Source organism: Dreissena polymorpha, chromosome 13 (assembly GCF_020536995.1).
Source record: "Dreissena polymorpha isolate Duluth1 chromosome 13, UMN_Dpol_1.0, whole genome shotgun sequence".
Lineage (NCBI taxonomy): Eukaryota > Metazoa > Mollusca > Bivalvia > Myida > Dreissenidae > Dreissena > Dreissena polymorpha.
The window spans coordinates 23,828,782-23,850,851 of NC_068367.1; the positions used below are offsets into that span (position 1 = coordinate 23,828,782).

General features: G+C 33.5%; 1 long non-coding RNA gene and 1 other non-coding gene across 2 annotated transcripts; one reads left to right on the top strand and one right to left on the bottom strand.

Annotated features, from left to right (window-relative positions):
- Positions 1-9,012: 9,012 nt before the first annotated feature.
- On the top strand, positions 9,013-16,231 carry LOC127854488 (uncharacterized). Its single transcript, XR_008037090.1, has 4 exons — positions 9,013-9,140; positions 13,538-13,748; positions 15,797-15,859; positions 16,079-16,231. It is a non-coding gene; the product is annotated as an uncharacterized LOC127854488 (long non-coding RNA).
- Positions 16,232-17,669: 1,438 nt separating this feature from the next.
- On the bottom strand, positions 17,670-17,758 carry Trnal-aag (transfer RNA leucine (anticodon AAG)). The gene is given in 2 exon segments: positions 17,670-17,705; positions 17,722-17,758. It is a non-coding gene; the product is annotated as a tRNA-Leu (tRNA).
- Positions 17,759-22,070: the final 4,312 nt, after the last annotated feature.

Genomic DNA, 22,070 nt, shown 5'->3' on the forward strand with positions numbered 1-22,070 from the left:
TTAAAAACAGGCTTTTGGAATGTTCATGGTTGGAGCAGTTCGAGCTCTAGTGACAATTTTATTTTACGTGAACAATGTATTAAGCATTTGAACCTTGATTTAATTGGGATTGCTGAGTCCCATTTAAAGAACTTTAATAGTATTGATGTTTCTGATTATACATGGTTTGGTAATAATCGTAAAAATATTCATGTGAATGCAAGAACTGGTTCTGGTGGAGTTGGGTTTTTGGTCCGTAACAGTGTTCTAGATGTTTTTGATGTATCTATTTTAAATGACTCCACAGATGGTATATTATGGCTGAACTTTGTACACAAAAATGATAACTTTTGCTTTTTACCATGTGTTTGTTATCTTCCTCCAGAAAACTCTGCTAGGCATGTAGATGCAACTGCCTTTTTTGACACAATACTTGTAAACTTATATGAATATCAAAACCTAGGTCTGCCTTTTATTTGTGGAGACTTTAATAGTCGTTGTGGCGATTTGGAGGACTTCATAGCAGGTGTTGATAATATTATTGAGAGAGATGTGATAGACTTTAAAACAAACAAATATGGAGATCTTTTTATTGATTTTTTAATTAACTGCAATTTTTGCATGTTAAATGGACGTAATACAGTCCATAATGATTACACGTCAATTTCTGTAAAGGGTCAATCAGTTGTAGATTATTGCATAGTACCTTATGAAAACTTGTCATTATATAGTCAGTTCTATGTGCATACAGTTGTTGATGTTATGAACAGTATTGAATTGCAGGATAGTATTGCTCCAACATGTGTCCCTGACCACTCTATTCTCACATGGGTTATGGAAATTGAATCCACTGACTTGGAATTTGCTACAGATAAGACTGGGTCAGTACAAAGTACAGATAAATTTGATTGCTCCAGAATTCCTAATGATTTTCTGCTAAACCAAGTTCTGGTAGGTCAGATTAACGACTGTATTTCTAACCTTGAACAGGGTTACAGAACACAATCAGACATAGATCAGGCATTTGGAGATTGGTGTGGTATTGTACGGGATGAAATGTATGATAAACTTCCGTTCAAAACGATTATTCATGATTCCTGTAGAAGAAAGCGCAGGTCTGGTAAGCCATGGTGGAGTAATGAATTAAGTAGTCTATGGTCAGATATGTGCAAAAAAGAGAAGTTATGGTTAAGATGTAACAATAAGCATTTAAAAGTTCAGCTTAAGACTGACTATATAAGGTCTAGGAGGTTTTTTGATAGAGCGGTACAAAAGGCCAAAAGACATTACTGGTTTTCTACACAGTCTAGATTATCTAACTTAGTTTCTGATAATGATGTAGAGTTTTGGAAGACTATTGGAACTTGTGGTGTTGGCCAGGAACGTAAGAAGGGTATTCCTCTTGAAGTTGTGTTAGACAATGGGACAGTTTCTTCAAAATTGGAGGATGTGTTGTTGAGATGGAAGAATGACTTTGCAAATCTTTTGAATCAATCTGTTAATTCAAATGTCGGCCAGCATACAAGTAGTTTTGATAATGTGTACCATGAGGAGTTGGATAGACCTTTTTCAGTTTTTGAGGTGAAAGCAGCTATTGACCGAGCCAAGTTGAATAAAGCGACGGGCATTGACCAAATTCCTAATGAAGTTCTTAAGAATGACATGTCTGTCTCCTTTTTGCATTCTTTATTCTGTGTATGTTATGAAACTGGTATGGTCCCATCAATGTGGGGTAAGAATATCATAAACCCTATCCCTAAGTCGAGCACTGCTGATAAGAGAGATCCTTTACAATACCGTGGTATTAGTTTGGCTTGTACTATGTATAAATTGTATGCAAGTATTTTGAACCATAGGCTGTCAAGCTGGTCAGAACTTAATGATAAAATAGAGGATGAACAGAACGGCTTTCGCAAAAAGCGCAGCACTTTAGATCATATCTCTGCACTGACCAATATTATAGATGTTCGCAAGAAGTTACATAAATCTACGTTTTGTTCATTTATTGATTTTAGACGTGCGTACGACGGTATTGAGCGGAATTTACTCTGGCAGAGGTTGAATAGTATAGGTGTCCCAACAAAAATGTTAGATGCAATCAAATCCTTGTATGCGTCGGTCTCCTCTTGTGTTCGTATAAATAGCCATTATACTGATTGGTTTGCAGTTACCACTGGTTTACGGCAAGGTTGTTCGTTGTCACCGTTGCTGTTTAATCTCTTCCTTAATGACTTATCTGTGCAGATTAAGGCGGTTGGTAAAGGTGTTTTGATTGAAGACGAGCCAGTTTGTATATTGTGCTATGCAGATGACCTTGTGTTGATTGCGGAAAACGAGCAAGATTTGCAATGCATGTTAGATGTATTAAGCCAATGGTGTACCTCGAATAGTATGGTGGTCAATGCAAATAAAAGTAACATTGTGCATTTCAGGCCAAACTCTGTGCCCAGATCTGAATTCAACTTCAAATGTGGTGTTCATGGATTAACTTATGTTGACAAATACTCCTATTTAGGTTTATTACTATCAGAACATTTGGACTTTAGTATTTCTGCCAAATCTGTTGCACAGAGTGCTAGTAGAGCACTTGGCTTACTTATTGCTAGATATAAAAGTATGGGTGGTATGTCATTTGCAGTTTATAGCAAGATGTACAATTCTACAGTATGGCCAGTTATCTCATATGCATCAGCTATATGGGGCATACGGACATATGCATGTATAAATGCTGTTGAAAATAGGGCCCTACGCTTCTTTATGGGTGTTGGTAAATATACTCCATCAGCTGCAGTAGCCGGTGATATGGGATGGCAACCACCTCTAGTTAAACAGTACAAACATGTTTGTAATTTGTGGCATAGATTTGGTAGTATGAATATGAACCGGGTCAATAGGAAGGTTTTTCAGTGGACTGTTAATACTGCTGGAGTTAAGTGTAAGAACTGGGTGTTCAGTGTGAAAATGATGTTTAAAGATTTGAATCTTGAAGAATTCTGTATTTATCCAGCTACTGTGTCTAAACAAACTTTTAGTGACAAGGTTGATAGTGCTATGTTCTGTAAGTTTAAAAGTGATTGGAAAGATACTGTATTACAACCAAATGCAATAAGAGGGAATGGCAGAAACAAGCTAAGAACCTATTGTCAATTCAAGAATGAATATTGTACAGAAGAGTATTGTAAGATGATATTACCATATAGACATCGTTCTGCTTTTGCTAAATTTAGATGTGGGGTAGCCCCAATTATGTTGGAAATTGGGCGTTATGCTAATGTGCCTGTTGAAAATAGATTCTGCCCTAATTGTACAACTTGTGTTGAATCAGAAACTCATGTTATGCTATACTGTCCACTTTATTCTGATATCAGGACCTCCCTTTTTGAAAAATGTCATACCATTACTGATTTTAACTCTATGTCAGATATAGAAAAGATGGTAGTTTTATTCTCCAACAAATTATTGATAAGAGATACTGCCAAAGCCTGCTATAATATTTTAATGACCAGAAATGCTTATTTGTATAGATAGGTTACACATTCTATATGGCATTTTAGTTTTTAGATTTTATCAATTATTTGTAGATAACATAAACAAACTACATTTTTGTACAATAAGGGAATAGGACCTTTGATTGTTGCTTTAAATTATTCCAACATGACACTCTGGAAGTAAATATCTTAACTAATACTTTTAAATTCTACACACAGGTTTCATGAGATTATTTTTATATTGAAACTATCAAAGGTCTCAATATTCCACTTATGCAATATTGTTTTATTGTTTTATAATCCATGTTTTATAATTTTAACATATTTGGTTAACTTTTAACTGATGCATAGTAATTGTGTTCTTGACTACTGTTATGTCTCTTATAAATCCATTATATGATTGGCACTGTAATTGATATGAATACTTTTATTGTTGTATATACTTGTACAGTGATGAGACAGAAATAAAGATAGAATATTTGTTTTCGCAGTCTCGTTTTGTGTAACAATAGAAGATACAGTAATCACCATTATTAAAAGCGGCTTTATCACATTTTGGGTCCAATTAACAGGAAATTGTAGCATGATACACCGACATCTTCTTGACGATATCATCAATCGATGTTTAACCTTCATTCAACATTTATTTTGTATTAACGTGGCAGCATTAACATAATATTCATCTAATATAAAATAAAAATTAAAATGCACATAAACGACATCAACAAATAACGTTCACTGACTAAACAAGAAATAAATGTGATATAAAAGCAAAGTTTTTAGTCCAATATAAAAATCACTTATATAAGAATATGAAAAACTCGCTAAATTTAAAACACTTTAAAACAATATGTTTGCAATCTCTTTCCAAACCGTGCAAAATAATTTGCAGTAGTTTGAGCATGTAAAAACCTAGTACAATTCAGGGTCTATAGGTATAAGAATCAAAGAAAATTAAGGTACGAATGAATGCATATAAACACATACATAAATACATAAATACATAAATACATAAATACATAAATACATAAATACATAAATACATAAATACATAAATACATAAATACATAAACACATAAACACATAAATACATCAATACATCAATACATCAATACATCAATACATCAATACATAAAGACATAAATACATAAAGACATAAATACATAAAGACTTAAAGACATAAATACATAAAGACATAAATAATAAATTTACGAATTAACGCATTAATGAATCAATGAATCAATGAATCAATGCATTAATGAATTAATGAATGAATGAATGAATGAATGAATGAATGAATGAATGAATGAATGAATGAATGAATGAATGAATGAATGAATAAATGAATGAATTAATGAATGAATGAATGAACGAATTCATTAATTCATTAATTCATTAATTCATTAATTCATGCATGAACTATCTAGCGAGCGAGCGAACGAACGAACAGATACATAAATACAAGAATAAACGAATTGAATTTAATAAATAAATTAATTAATTAATGATTTAATTAATATATTTAATGAATGACGAAATAAAACATGTACTGTTCAAAATTCTCTTTCGTTATTAATTTTGGTATTGCATACTTAAGTATAATGCAGCTTCAATAAATCCGATTTGTTTTCCAAATATAGAATATATTGTACATTTCACAGGTATGACAAATAAACCACGCGGTAGCAAGATTCACTTCAGTATTATTATATTCAATCTTAAAATGTTCCAATTTCCTTGAATAGAATAAATATAAATAACCAATGTTTCAATTCTTTAGTGAGCTCAATACCTAAAAAGGCGTGTTTCTTGCAATATTTTTTAGAAATTATCGAGAAGATCACGATACCGTAGCGTTTGTATAGGACCCTGCGTAGCCTAATCCATGTTCATTCTTCATCTATAAATAAAACCGTTTATTTATAGATGTTTAAGCCAGGTTATCTATTTTAGAGGCTTTAAACCTAAGGCCTCTTGAATAGTATAGCATCGGGTGTCGCAACGGGTCGTATCGGTTCTCGCAGGAAGCGACTCTGATTAATGTTCTGTGTGTGTATTTCAAAGTTTATTTAAAAGTGCATCAGAAGTTCTTTCAATTCTTTTAATTGGTTGATAATTTTTCTGTGATTAGAAATAAGTAAAGTTTGAACACTGGTAAAGTTCTTATTTGCAGGTATGTGTATAAGAGGTATCCGCAACTCGATTTTAAGCCAAACATGCTGTCGCGCAATGCTCGCGCATGCGCACTCGTCTGTAGCCGAAAACGAAAAAAGTGCATCAGACGTCTTTCGTTATGTAAAAAAAATATTTAATTCACCGTTATTAAACAGGCATCGAGACCAAATAGACAAAGTATAATCACAGGTATGTTTTCAAAATCAGTTACGCATGTTTATTAATGTTAGAATATGCTGATTAAGTCATTAATTCGGGTTAAAAATATTTGCCTTCGGTAGAGGATAGATTTCAAAATGGCGGAAATGTATTTTTAACAAGCCGACATGTACCAATTTATAAGAATCATCACGTTTATATTAGATTATAATGATTGTTAAAATTTATATAAACCGATGGATAATGTATCGTATGTTGTCTTGGAAATATTTGAAAGGCAGATACGATATTAATTATGTTGGTTTTCTTGATTGAAATTTGAGGGAAAATGGCGGAATTGTAGGGGTAACAATAAGTTTATGGTATATTTTGGACGAAGCATCAAATGTATTTAAACATCTTTAAAATATAAATGGAAGCTGCAAATTTACTAAACTGATGTTACTGAATGGTTTGCAAAAAAAAATGTGAGTTTCTACCGAGTAATTTTAATGCTATTTAATTTGGAATGTGGGATTTTTTTAAATCCAAATGCACATTTTACAATTTAAAACTAAATTATGTTTACATCTATTAAAAATCAGTTTCATGTATTACTACTAGTTAATTCTTCTCAGGTTGCATTTATAGATATTTTGTAAACCTTTTCACAAGAAAGAAGATGATTATGTTACCTTACATTTCAGGTTGATGTTCACTTAAGGTAGCGCACCTCTAACATATCCAAATATAATTTAATTAATTATTTTCCTAATCAGCATCATTTCACTGATTTACATGCAAATGTGTAGGTAGGCTTTCCATGCTTTTTAAAAAAATATACAGATTTTTTCAAAACCACCCTCACGTTCGGCTTTTGTCCAGTTTATTTTCACCCCTGGGGTATATAAAATTCATTCAGTTTTCCAAATATGGGCATGCATTTGGTGTGTACAGATGCAGTAAAGGTGTTTAAAGTTTAAACAAGATGAAATAAGTATTCTTTTACAGACATTTATTATTTAACAATGTTTTATCTATGGAATAGCGCCATGAAATGTAAGTGATTTCAGCCAAGTAAAAATTGGGTCGGTTTAAAACAAAGTGTCATAAAATTCAAAATAGTATCATTTAAGTTATATTTTAAACTATTTTTTTATAGAAACACTATATACAGCAAAAATACCAAGAAATAGACAGATTTACCGTTTACTTTTTGAAATAAAAATAAAAATGCAACATGCATCATTCGTATTTTCAGCAGTAAATTACCCAATTTAGCCATAACGTTGTTTTAATTTTAAAAATTGAAGGATGTTCTTACAATTTTCAACATATTTGACAATAAACATAGCTTATATGCTATATTAAATCAAATTACGTTAGAAAAGAAATAAAACGCGGCGCAAAAAGTATGCGATGTCGGCAGGATTCGAACATGCGCGGGAAGATCCCAAAAGATTTCGAGTCCATCGCCTTAACCACTCGGCCACGACAACTTCACAACAGTGCAACCTTAAATTAGATATCCATAAGTAAACAGGTAAAAAGGCTCGTCGATCTTTGAAGAAATCGCGAAATCGTTTTTTTTCAGATGATAATTGGATCAAAGTCAATATTTTTAGTGAAAATAATGTATTCTAAATGAATTAGGTAAACACATATAAACATTCGAAGTTTGAAAAAAATATAATGCATCTCTCGGAAATAACCGATCATTTAACATCGGCAATGATCGTAAAATAAATCGCGGGAAATCATTAGAGGTGCGCTACCTTAACCATGAAGTGTTGACTTTACTGGAAGAATATTCAAAATGCTTTGTGCGAAGATGACCACGCATCCAAGAAATTGAAGCATAAGACCTGTCACATTCATCACATTGATACAATGTCTTCTTATGTGTCTTTGTATCAGTTATCTCTGTATTCCTACTAGACTTGATAGATTTAGATTTTGGTTCCTGTTCTACTCCAAAGTCACTATCACTAAAACAGTATTCACTTTCTGTAAAATCACCTAATATCTTTTTAAGCTTCTCAATATCTGAGAAATTAACAAAATCATCTTTACTTTATGCCATACTGAACAACACTGAGATTGTACATAAAAACTAATGAACATTATATTTAAGGTTACATTAACATGATAATTGTGATTGTTTGATTTTTAGTGCAATACCGAAAAATGAAAACGGCGTGAAAACGGTAAATGTCGGAACAATTTAAGGATGCATGCTAATTATCATGATGAAGCAATTTCTAAACTTGTTGCAAAGATCTATTGTGATTGTACTTGTTTGTCAAATAAAGCGGCCTATCAAAGGTCAATATGTGATAAGTTGTTAATGTGTGTTGAATGTTTGACAAATTTATTTTGAGAATATTCCTGTACTGATTGAATAGTGTAGGCTAAAGACTTGTTATTACAGTAGACGCACGTGTATTTTTATACACTTTAATATAATTAATCTTTTAAACAATTTAATTGATATTTGTATTACGTAATCCATTTATATAAATAAACGTCTCTTTGTGAATAGTTTTTAGCAACTGATGGGAAATCACAGATGCAATATCTGACGCGATTGAGAACACAACAAATCGGTATCGCGATTTCCGTATTATTTTTTATCTGTTTTTTAATTAAATTTCTTAATGTAAACAATCAACTTTCAAGCTTTCGTACGATGGTTACTTCTTAAATATTTAAATAAAAATGGTAAATATTTGATGATCTTAAATTGAAGATCGCGTTTCGCAGCCGCTTAAATCGACCGCGATTGCTAGTACTGTTGGTTTTAACTCGGCGCAATAAATTGAATAGTTCAAATAAACAATTGACAATAACAGAAAAAAAAACGCCAAAGTATAAACTTTCTAATGAATGTTATTTGTTAAATTTCGGACTAAAAATGACAGAGCAATAATATATTTTTACAGTGAAGGTAACGATATTTTTTACCCGAAACTCAGCCGCAGTTGGAAGACAAACCGTAATTACGTTGTGTTTAACTCGTCATGTCTTTTTTAATATGATATGCATTGACATATAAATTAGATATTTAGAAAAAGCAACATTTTAGCTTTCTAAAATGGGTAACATTTTAAATATTGAATAACAAATGACGTGACCATCGGAATTTAAATTACCAAGGTAAACTATCATCTCGGTTAACAACGTGAAGCTATTACGCGTTATCGATAAAATCAATAATTATCGGCTTATCTGACTGGGTTATCAGCCACGACAGCATATTGCCGACGTTATTGGATTTATGCATGGAGTTGCGGATACCGTTAATACACATACCTGTTATTTGTGAAACCGGAAATTATTGTATATTTCGCTTCTTGTAAAGTAAGTATATTTGCTTATTTAAGTTGTAGAAACCTCGAGTAACAGCTCTTTTTTTAACATACATTAGAGTCACAACAAAAACGCTTTAAACCATACTAGTTCACCCGCGATGAAACGTTACCAAAATCGAATTAATATATTATTGTGATAATATTGCAGTTTGAACGATATGCTCTGAAAATATGTACGCATAATGTTTCAATCAAGTCTAGATCAAACTAGCAACTAAATTGAATAATACTAAGGAAAACATGAGCAGTTGAAATCGAAAGTACTGTAACGAACGCAATCTCCACGCAGAGTTGTCGTTCCTTGCTCTCACATACAACTCTGCGAAATGCTCAGCTTGCCATTTTGCCTATAAAGTATAAAACCGAACAAACGCATACAATGTATATTTGATTGGAAATTTAAGATCGCATGCATTAAATTAAGAAATATGACTTTTAAAGGAACGTCGGTAGTTTCGGAATCGTGCCTTTCCGTTGCGATAGCTAGTGGCTTCTTCATTATTTTTTATCGAGTGCACCGGGATTGTCTCCCATATGGCCATCGCCCCCAGAAAGATGTGTTAGTTGGTTACGGGGGATAGTGCAAGATACAGGAGACACCTCGTTCCAGAGGTGACCCTAGGTCTTTTTAGTGCCCGGTGTATAGCACCCAGTACACTGCACCTCGGTTTAACGTCTCATGCGAAAGACGAGTTAGTAGGTTAGGTGCAGCGGGGGATCGAACCAGCGATCTCTGAATTGTGAAGCCAGTGTGTTACCACTAGACCACGGATCCGCTACTAGCTAGGTGGCGCTCTGTTCGCCAGTATATAGACTAGTTGACGAGTGACGTCACGCGCACCTGCAAATATTAGACTCCGCCCACTGGTTGGCAAAAAGAGGTGAAATTCATATAAGCGCATATAGAGAAGGTTGAAATAATCATGTTTTTTTTTTTATAATCATGCACTTTATCAAATATAATATTACTAACCATGTCTGAATAAAACATAAGCGTGCAAGGAAATGCATTTTTGGAACAGTTATATTGTTGTTTTTATTTGTTTTTACTATAAACAAACTCGGGAACGGAACACAATATACGAGCTCGGTATGTGGTGACCATACAAAATCTTTACTTGGCACATCTTCGCAACCATTTTTTTAGATAAAAAATTCTCAGATATTGAAATTCTTTCAGAATAAATCGAATTTAATGAAGGAAGACAAATAATGATTTAAACAAACAGCAAATAGATCGACTCTTCGTACGCAACATATAGTAACTGATTTGAGCATTTATACCTGTAAAAACTTACCTTGTTACACATTAAATAAATTTTCTTGAGAAATGTCATTGTTTTAATTTAATTATTCACACCAATTTTGACACTCTTTGTTTCAGCGTTTTTAACCCGGTGTTTTATTGCGCCTTTGTTCATCATAAACCGATTATCTCGTTATGATCGGATACTGTCCAAACAATTACAAAGAACACATGGTGTCATAAATATAGGGGCCTATTCTTGGGGCCCTGCATAAACCACATGTGGCATACAAGTGTCTGGTCATTAAACAAAATGTATGATACCTCCATGTCATCTCTGAGCATATTGAGCGATCATCGCAAAATTGTAAAGCCAAAATACGAAACAGTTGCTTTGATAAAATATTTTAACATATTTAAAAAAATGTAAAGATTTGTCCGAAATGGATTGACAGGAACTAGTGTATATATATTAGCCAGTTCAATCATAATAATACAGTGTCTAATAACTATAAAATAAAAAACATTGTGCAATTTCACTGCTACACAATAAACGTATTTAACGAGTACCGGCAAATGTAAACTCGGCCATTACGTGTTAAAATTGTACGTTACTGTAGTGTACGAAACGACATCATGAAAACAAGCAAACAACAAAAGGGTAAAAAATACTTGATGTAAATAACTAATTCGTATTTTTATACAGAGGAAATTATATTTACGAATATACATTTATTGGTACTAAATGTTATATTGTTGCACTATTATTTAAGAGTTTTACTGTTTATTTCGGATTTTTGTATTGTTTTATTGACTTAACAAAAGACAAGTATACATGTTACTTTAACCAGTTTTTTTGGCCAACCAGTCGGAACATCCCGAATGTAAACAATACCATTCAACTGGTCTATAAAAGCTTGTCTCTTGGTAAGTTGTCACTTCTCTTTTGGATGCGAGCAGAACAAGATCTGAAGAAGAAGGTACAGTCTATAAATATTACATGTCTGGATGTCAGACATGTAATATTGTATTATACCGAACAAACTTTTCAAACATGAACAATTTATAAGAACTATGAACAATTTTAAGACTCAATAATTGTAGTTAAATTCAGCAATGAATAACCATTTATATTTTTGCCCCACCCCCTACGAAGAAGAGGGGGTATCTCAACGGTCAAGGTCACAGTGACCCGAAATAGTAAAATAGTTTCCGGATGATACTCAAGAACGCTTAGGCCTAGGATCATGAAACTTCATAGGTAGATTGATCATGACTGGCATATGACCCCTATTGATTTTCAGGTCACTAAGTCAAAGGTCAAGGTCACAGTGACTCGAAATAGTAAAATGGTTTCCGGATGATAACTCAAGAATGCTTAGGCCTAGGATCATGAAACTTCATAGGTAGATTGATCATGACTGGCAGATGACCCCTATTGATTTTCAGGTCACTAGGTCAAAGGTCAAGGTCACAGTGACTCAAAACAGTAAAATGGTTTCCGGATAATAACTCAAGAATGCTTACGCCTAGGATCATGGAACTTCATAGGTACATTGATCATCACTGGCAGATGACCCCTATTGATTTTCAAGTCACTAAGTCAAAGGTCAAGGTAACAGTGACAAAAACCGTATTCAGACAATGACTGCCACTACAACTGAAGCCCATATGGGGGGCATGCATGTTTTACAAACAGCCGTTGTTTGATAACAAAAATAAAAGTACACTGGTTAACACAGTCAAAGTATTCTTTCTTTATGGTGCAGCACAATACCAAATGTCACTGGTCTCATGAAATCATTCAAACGGTCTTTGCCATAATGCTTCGAGTTTAGGGTTCAGTTTAGATAGGTACTTCTCAAAGCATCGGACTGGACAAAACGTACTGCCAGGCTGCTCGTAGATCTTTCCTTCTCATGTGATATCATCAGGCGTATCGTCAATCCTAAAAAGATGAAATAATTTAATCAGACACTGGTCTGACATTTAAAATTACCTGAAACCGAAAATAGATATTTTTGCTAAAAGATTATGCGGTTTCACCACTAAAATTCCATGTATTTATGTTTTTTTTTCCTCTGTCAAACAAATTAAAAGCCACCTTTTATAATTAAATTCTTTGCAGCCACTGCCAGCTTATAGTAAAGTTAATACGATTTGAAAGGTTGACATTATATATATATTGTTTAATTGAACCTATCCGTGATTTTTGTTTATTCTGCGATGACCTGGTGTATGAACCTTCTCCCGGTTGAAAAAGTTCCTATAGTAATGTTGACTTCGTCATTGACCCTAAATTTTCTTGACCTCTCCTCAGAAGGTAGTACATTAAGTTAAACCACACCCTGTTTTAAAAACCACATGGAGTGTTAATATGTTAATATTAAACGGTACACTGTTGCCACTTAATTTTTCCAGATCGCTGTCGGATATTACATGTTTGTGGTCGACACTTTAATGTCCACTTCGCTCAAGCTGCTTAACTTTTGACCTGTAGGTTTCATTACTTGATGAAAATTGCTGGTCTTTCAAATTAATGTTATACGTGCTTAAGAGATGCTTGGAAATTCCATACTTCAGACTGTCCAAAGATTTTTTCTTTAGTTCCTCGCCCTTTTTTTGACGCACAGATGCATAGAAAAAGCGTAACTCAATAACTGGTTGTTAAGTTCCGCTCGATTTTCCACGAGATCACCAATATCCATGTTATTGGAACGACGAAATTCGTTGTACAAGTTCATACCATGTTTAACTACACATTTAGTGTTTTTAGAGTCCTTGTCACGATCCAATGCCTTCAAATCCTCCTCGCTTATCGTTGATATACGTTTACTTGCCATTTGGTCGTCTGTTTACAGCAGAAAGGTAAAACTGCGTGCAGCGCATGCGCGAATGGGACAGTATAATTTTCGAACATTCCACACGTGGTTGCTAAGGCAGCGGGATACAGTATTTTTTGTACAGTTAATTTTTTCCCGCTGGTGGCACGTGATTGCCAAGGCAGCGGGCGACAGTACCTTTTGCTTTTAGGACAGTTAATTTTTTCCCGCTGGGTCTGACAGTATTTCTATGTCACGATGGCCTATGGGAGTTTAGCATTGTGAATAAAAGTGAGGTATAATAATATTAAATAATAGGTCTGGAGCATTTGGGTAATTACGTGTGCTGCAAGCTTCAAACTGTGCTTCCCGGGCTGCAGAATGCCTATTGTAGATGTTCTTCAGAGGGTTAGCGACGACGAAAGCGCGTTGGTGGAAGATTACCGAGGGCTTGCAGGACGTGGAGTTACACCTTCATCGAAGCAAGAAATTATCGAAGACAGAAGCTCCGTTAAAACAAGAGTTCCCTGTACGTCGCATTGTAAATATTTGTGGCGACTCTGTTACTCTTCAGTTTCCAATCATTAGGCAGGTAGGCTGAGAAAAATTAGTTATTCTTAATTGTTATTTGTTATTGGCCTTCCGAGCGTTTAGGAAGGGACATCGTAATTTTGAGGCCGCGCACATAGCGCTTGGTGACGGCCACAGGAAATCGTCCTCGCGCGACAGTACATTGAATTGCAGTTAAACTTTATTTACAATCTTAGTCAGCTTGAGGTATTTAAGGAAATCCACTGTACCATACACTTTGACCAATGGCTATTCACCCCCGGATTTTTTTTTAAGGAGGGGATATAGTAATAGTCTGTCCGTCTGTGCGTCTGTGTGTCCGTATTTCCGTCCAAACCTTTGTCCAGATTATAACTCAAAATCTATTTAATGGGTTTACTTTAAACCACAGGAGGGAATCCCGTATTTTTTTAAAATATATTTTTTTTGTATATATGCTGTAACAGAAACAAGGAGTGCAACTTCATTTGCCGAAAAACTAAGAAAAAAATACAAAAAAATACGGGATTCCCTCCTGTGCTTTAAACTTATAATATAAACAGATGGCAACTAGTAGAAGTGCAGAGACCAAGAACCATTACTCTTTCTACCTTAGTTTTTTAATTATATCCCCTTTGATATAATTTCAAAGTAAAGTTTTGTCCGGAGCATAACTCTAAATCTACTGAAGGGATTTACTTGAAACTAAAAATATAAACAGATGGCAAGTAGGAGAAGTGCAGTGACTAAAGACCATAACTCTATCTACCTTAGTTTTTGAATTATCTCCCTGTATTTAATTTAGAAGTTAATTTTTGTCCGGAGCATTAATCTAAATCTACTGAAGGGATTTACTTGAAACTTCAAATATAAACAGATGGCAAGTAGGAGAAGTGCAGTGACTAAGAACCATAACTCTATCTACCTTACTTTTTGAATTATCTCCCTTTATGTAATTTCGAAGTTAATTTTTGTCCGAAGCATAACTCTAAATGTACTAAAGGGATTTACTTGAAACTAGATATAAACAGATGGCAACTACGAGAAGTGCAATGAACATGATCCATAACTCTTTTGGTCGTAGTTTTGAAGTATCTCCCTATATTTATTTATTTTATTTATTTATAATTTTTAATTTTATTTAATTTAATTTCATAGTAAATATTTTAACTTTTCAATTTTTAATACCTCCCCTCATCTAATTTTACAATAATATTTCAATTTGAACACTGAAGTATTCACTGTAAAATGAGTAGATGAGTTTAAGAAAAAAATACAGTGATCAAGAACAGTAACTGTTTATAGTCTTCTTTTTTAATTACCTCCCTTCTTTCATTTCCATATATTTTATTCTCTACAGCATAACTCCAACACTATATAACTAATTGATCCTTGAATATATAAATAGATTACACCGGTGCCATGTTTTACAAATATTATTCTACTCTCTAAAACAAATGTTGTGTTACCAGCAAACACATTTCGGCGGGGATTTTGGCACTTCTGTGACAGGCTCTTGTTACATTTGAAAACAAGATAAGAATTGATGCAAAGCATCAAAGGTCGTCGGAAATTTCAGTGTAAAAGGCACTTAATGAAGTTACATGGAACGATTTTTTTCTACTGTAAATATTAATATTGTGACTGGGTCGACTTTCTCACGATTTGTTTTAGTGGTTTTAGCCCTGACCTATTATTTTAACATTATATTTTCTTAACTGTGGTCACATGACCAGAATGGGGCAAACGGTGGAAGACATTTTGTGTCTAAGCTTAAAAATTCAGTTCTTGTTCACTCTAGTGGTCAGTATTGGTTCTTGAGTTTGTATTTTATTTTATGTAATTGAAAACGGTTGCAATACATTGTTTTCTTTATATTTTGTTTGAGGTTTGAACGTCTTTAATGTTCAAATCACATGATTTCGCGAATGTTCAGAATGGCAGCAAATTTATAAATTCACTTATAAATAGCAACTTATACACTCAGTTGAAACACCATAATATATGTTTGCATGCTCTTATTTACAGCACGAGTATGTGGAAAGGAGAGAGACGGACGTGAAGTGAAAAGGGATTCAATTCCATAAATTGGTAAGAATTGTATGCATTGTAACGTTCAATCTGATTGTGTTGAATGAAATATGTTGAACTCATTTATTCGTAAGGTTGGTCATGCTGCGTTTCTGTATTTATGATTATTGTTGTACCTGAATCCTTTATGAGTATTTGAGTCATATAAAATACATGTTAAGGCCACTAGAACAGAACTATTGTTTATTGTTTAGTATGTTATTGCTTTGTTTATTTCAGATCCAGTCAGATTTACTCTGGAATGAACTGATAGATGAATATTGATCTGTATTATTATATAGCATTATTAAAGGAAGTGAACTGTGAACATTCTCATTTATGACCTTGTTTGCTCATTAAGGTTAAAACATACTGTAACCACGAGGGTTACAATATATTGGCCGATTATTTTAAACGAAATAGAAGAAAATACTGGTATAACCATTATCTATGATTTTGTGTTATAACCCCCAAATAACCATTATTTATGATGTTGTGTTGTAACCCCCAAATAACCATTATCTATGATTTTGTTTTGTAACTCCCAAATATTTCATAGTTCATTTTATTAACATTGGTTTCCTTTTTTTACTGGTATCCGTGTGCAGTTTTCATTAATGGAACAGAACTGTGTAGGTTTAAAGAAATCTTCTTCATCTTGTAAACGTAATTTAATATTTTTCTCAACTTCAATGGGTGATGATTCTAAACTTATTCTTACGTTGCTCATTTACGATAGGGGTTGAGTACTCATTGATATGAAAACACTGTAAAAGTTTGGGAAAAAAAATGAAAGAAAACTGTAAATTGTATAAAGAAGCTACATTTCACAATACTTTGGAATTCAGTAAAAGATTATAATAGATTTATTGCTCCGATATTCATCATTTTCAATAGGGTTCGAGTGATACTGATATAAAAACACTTAACAGGTTTGGAAAGATTCAGACGAAAGTTGATAAATCTTTTAAACAAGTGGAAATTGTTTATTTTGTCAAATTTAATAGAAAAAAATCTATCTAAACTTATTGCCCCAATGTTTCTCATTATAAATGAGGTAAAAATGCTCATTGATATGAAGACACTGTAAGTTTTAAAAGAATCTGGTGAAAAATGTTGACATAATCAACTAACCAAGCAGTTTTTCACTTTTATTTTTAAATGCAAAGAGACATCATTCTGGACTTATGGTCCGATATCGCTCATATAGAGTTTGGGTTGGGTCCTCATTGATAAAAACCTGTGAAAGTATGGGAACAATCGGATGAAAATTTTGGACTTCGAACAAGGATTTCAAAATTTCTCAAATTCTAAGGAAGATAACTATGGACGTAATGGTCGGATAATGCTTAAGGGGCCATACCACCTAGAAAGTAAAACGTGTCGCGCTTCGTGCTCTATATGTGGTTCTTAAAAAACTCAGAGGAGTGCTTGACTCTAGGGAAACGGGTTGCTGGGACACAGCTCCTCCTTGATAAGCGGCGGCTTCCTTTATCGCAACTCATTGTAACAATCAATAATACGTGTCGCGCTTCGCTTCGCGCTCTATATGTGGTAGGGATAGGCCTATGATAGACAACCATACAAATACATGGATAATAGATCTGTTGTTTGTATTTATTTGTTAATTTAAAAACACGTGCATTTTTTATAAGATATTTAAGTGATGTAAGAAATTTTAATTAACGTTGTTACCACGTTGCATCCATAAATTTTAATAAAAATGTCCAATTGTAGTAAAATGGATTTTAAAATGTCTACATAAAATAAAGCTTTATTATATTCATTAACCTGACTGAAAAAATTGTCAGCCGCCGAACTGTTCCGTTCGTGCCGGAACCCGGGATAAAACCAGGGGCCTTTAGATGACTGTTGCGTAAACAACTTAGTCTAACGCTCTCCCAACTAAGCTATTCCGGCTGACATTCACTTATGTACTGCTATTTGGTGAAGTTGTGTATAGCGATTGTTATTATATGTCTATAAATAAACTAATACATTTTACGTATCGTACCACTACGCCTTCCAATTAACTTGCTTGCGCGATAGGTCGTCAAATATCGTACTACATTGATTCTCCACTAAATAAGTAAATTAGAAAAAAACACAAAATAAATATGTTTTGATTATGTTTTGTTTTTAAACAACACATCATTTGTTTTTATACAAAACCAGAAAGTTTCGCGTATTTGCCCAGTCCCTGTGATCTTTCCCCTGTGATCAGTTGTGGATCAGTTATTAATTAAAACAATTAGGTTTTCATTATTGGCAATAAATGTTGTAATAAATGTAATAGGCACAAATGCAGTACTTATTTACACTAATTTACACAAAAAATCACCACTATGCAAGATATTCTTAAAACAAAAATATATACATTGAACCGTAAAATAACTTCTCCTCCCATAAGCGAAAAAAAAGCATTACATACTTGTCGCCGCCCCCAGGGCGACGCCAATTACATCAAGCATAAAGTCAATTTATATTGATTGGTGTGACAATGCTTTTAATAATGTATCGACGAACCCAAGTTAAATACACGCACTATCTACTCGAGTAAAGCGACTGCGGGCTAACAACCGTTTCACACTTAAAGACGAGAAACTGGACTGATATGTAATGTTAAGTATGTAATCACTTAAAATATGTCAAATGATACCACGAGCTTTGAATAGCAAAAGCGTGTGTTACCACAATTTCTCTATTGGTAAACGCATGTTTTACCTGTGCTTGTTTCTCTTAAACTGACCAAGTGATAGAGCGGGCGATCTCTATGTTGACAATAAAGTTATGTATTATGACCTTTGGCTTCTAAGTATGGCATTGACCTTCACGTGATTACAGCCTCTGATACTGTGTACACTATTGTTGCCAACTTATTGTACAGTGAATCAGTGTATTTTGGCGTTATAGTCCACTTTTGCCATATAAGTGATGTACTTCAACCGTTGCTCTAAACATATGAATAAAAGATACGTCGATTCCCTCCAATTAATGTTGGATCTATTGCGTTATGCACGATATTCCAATATATTTGCATGCATGGAAAAGTTATAATCCATATGGTTATAGTATTATATGTCTATTTTATGTTTTACAAGTATATGCATTTAAGGTCACTTGCATTAAAATAATAAAAAACGCAGCATTTCTGGTTTCGAAATCATTTGCTGTTTAAAGGGCAATACCACTTATTGTGATTTCAATCATTTACAAGCAATTAGTTTGTTCATTCCTTCAAACATGAAATGTAATTTAAATGCCCGACAAGGCCAATAATTAGAAAAATACTTGTCCGAAACAAAATTTAACTGCCATAAAGTAAATATTTCATAATCTGTCAATTTATTTGTAATTTGATTTACATAGGAGTTAATTAAGGCCTGTGTCAGGAAATAGTAATGTTTAATATCAGTTTGGGCATTGTTTATTCTATAATAGAAAGTAACTTTGAAAAATAACATAGGACATCCCATTGTCCGATTCATCTGCAATAATTGGTTCCACAGTAAGGGCATCACTTGACAGAAAGAACATATTAAACATGACAGACGTTTTGGTGCACCTTACTTTTACCTGTGTTAAATGTATCGAATGATATTTTACTGTTTGATATATTTGCAAATGCATTCCGAAAATGACGTCAAGCATTATTCTGTTGATATCTTGCTTGTTCTAGGCTCATGCTCCCTAAAGTCATATGTATATGAATCATATTTACATGATTTGCAAACATGGGATGTACGTATTGATCGAGTGACTGATAATACTGTGAACTATGAACGCGAAATGGCAGATGTAACGTGTATAACATGATGATACGAACTCAAAATGCTTTTCAAATGAAACTAACGAATATAAGATAAGTAAACACTCCAGACGATGTCTTTCTAAACATACGTTATGAAGTTTGTTTCATTGTAGGAGCCTGCTCGCCAAAAAAGTACTATAACATAACCGAAATTTAGACTACCGCAACACAACTTTAATAAGGCAATATAAACAAATCTACAAAATGGAAAAAAAGAGATTCAAGCTTTCCAAAAATGTATAAAAACCATTTCGAGAAAGTTGCTTCTAAACGTTACCTGCAAGAACGGTTATTTACTTGCCCCTGGTTGTTTCATTCGAACACTGAATGTGGTTTGATTTGTTCCTGGTAAAACCACTGTTTCGTCATGATATATTTAATAATTTTAGCTTCGTTTTGAAAACTATTAATTTTTAAATCCAACTTGATATTTTTATCTCTAAAGGACATGGGCGAATGTGAGCCGTGTTCATACGACGACATGAAATCCGAAGCTGAGATGCATTGCACTCTTTGCGATGAAATGTTATGTGCACAATGTTCACATGGGCACAAAAAGTACAAATAACCCGCAGCCAATCAATTGCGTAAATTTGTAGACGCACCTTATCCTCATATGAGAAAGATACTTCGAGAACTATTGACTTGTTCCAAACATACTTCCGAGTGTGTAGCGTTTGTGTGCTGTGAACATAATGAGGTTTTATGTAACATGTGCTCCATGACCGAACACAGAAAATGTGAAAGTTTTGAAACAATTGAAAAACTGGTAAGGCGAGGAAATCCAGAAGTGAATAGTGATGCAGTTAAAGATCGTGTATCTACTGATAAAGACGATATTGGGCAGCCAACTTTAAATAAACTGGATGTTGTTTTGGGTAAAATGGAGAATTGTAAAGAATACGTCAAACTTCAAAAGAATGAATTAGAACTTGAAGAAAAAAGAAAGAAGGAATGCTTAAATTCTGTTCAACAGTTGTTAGAAGAGTTATTTTCAGTTTTAGAGAAACAAACACTCGCTCAATTAAATTACGCCTTGGAAACTATAAACACGTTAGATAATAACATAGCTACAACCGTTAGAACGCTTAAAACTAAACAGACCATATTGAGCGATATCGGAAAATATGCGCAAAACACACATGTTTTTCTTCAGTGTTGTAAGCTTAACGACTTTTTAAAGAAAATGGAAGATGGTGTAACGACTTACGGAGCTGTTGCCAAATCAAAAACAAAAATGCCGGCAGTAAGTGTTGAAGGACTAATGAACGAAACAGTTGATCATTTTTCGAAGTTATTGTCTTTGAAGTAAAAAAACTCGAACAAGCGGCACTGATCGTGAGACACCAATACGAGTAAACAGTTATTTATTTTCTGTAAATATGTTACATCTTCGTTATTCCCTTTTGGTAGAAATGTGTTTTGTGTGTGTTATTGTTAATATTAATAAATACTCGAGCATAAAGTACAAGTATTAAGCACTACAGGACGTACCCTTCCGGAGCAATTCCTTATTAATTGCTTATTATAACCTTAACCTTGCATTAATATATGCACTTGTTAATTATCCTGATACAATCATTAAACGTAATCGAGGTATGTTTAATATTATTTACTTTATCTGCGGGAATCAAAACGAATTTTAAAAGCCATTACTCAACACACAAAGAGAAGTTTTATTGAGATTTAAAATGAAATTTAGTTTTTTGAGGTAAAGTTTTAATATTGTTGTAATGAAAGTTAATTTTTTTACGGCCACGATCGATATTTTATTTTAATGAATCGTCAAGCGACGAACACCAGTATATTATAGTGCAATTTTCTAATACTGTTGGCAAAATTGAGCGGTATACGTTTAGAAAATTCTTGCGAAGAGTTAAACAAATATGGTCGCTTTTTATAGCATGCCCAACTGAGCTGTAGACAAACATGGAATCAATTTTGAATATGAAGTTTGGAATGGACACTAATCTGCATTCTGGTTTAGTATATATAATTCAAACTAGCGGTGTTTCCGTTTTACGGAGATTTTGAGGTACTTATCTACGAACATTCTTCTCATTGAATATTCTAGGAAGATTTATCAGGTAAATTACTTTATTGCATACTTTTTTATGAATCTGTTTTGTTATGTAGACTATCAAGGATTTGTTAAAGTTGATGGTAAGTACAATATATTTCTAAAAGTGAAATGCAATCAATGCAGAAGGTACTATAATTTAGTTTTTTCTCCGCTGTGAAGCGTGCCTGTCTTCTTGGTACAATACTCTTTTTAATGTATGCTTTATGTTATCATTCTTCCTTTAAGGCTTATTTATAATTTTCTTAGACTTGTATGAGACTCATAAAAGACCTTTTTGACGAACCAATAACATGCAATGATCAATGTCAGGGTAGTTCTTAGTGATAACTTTTAATAAT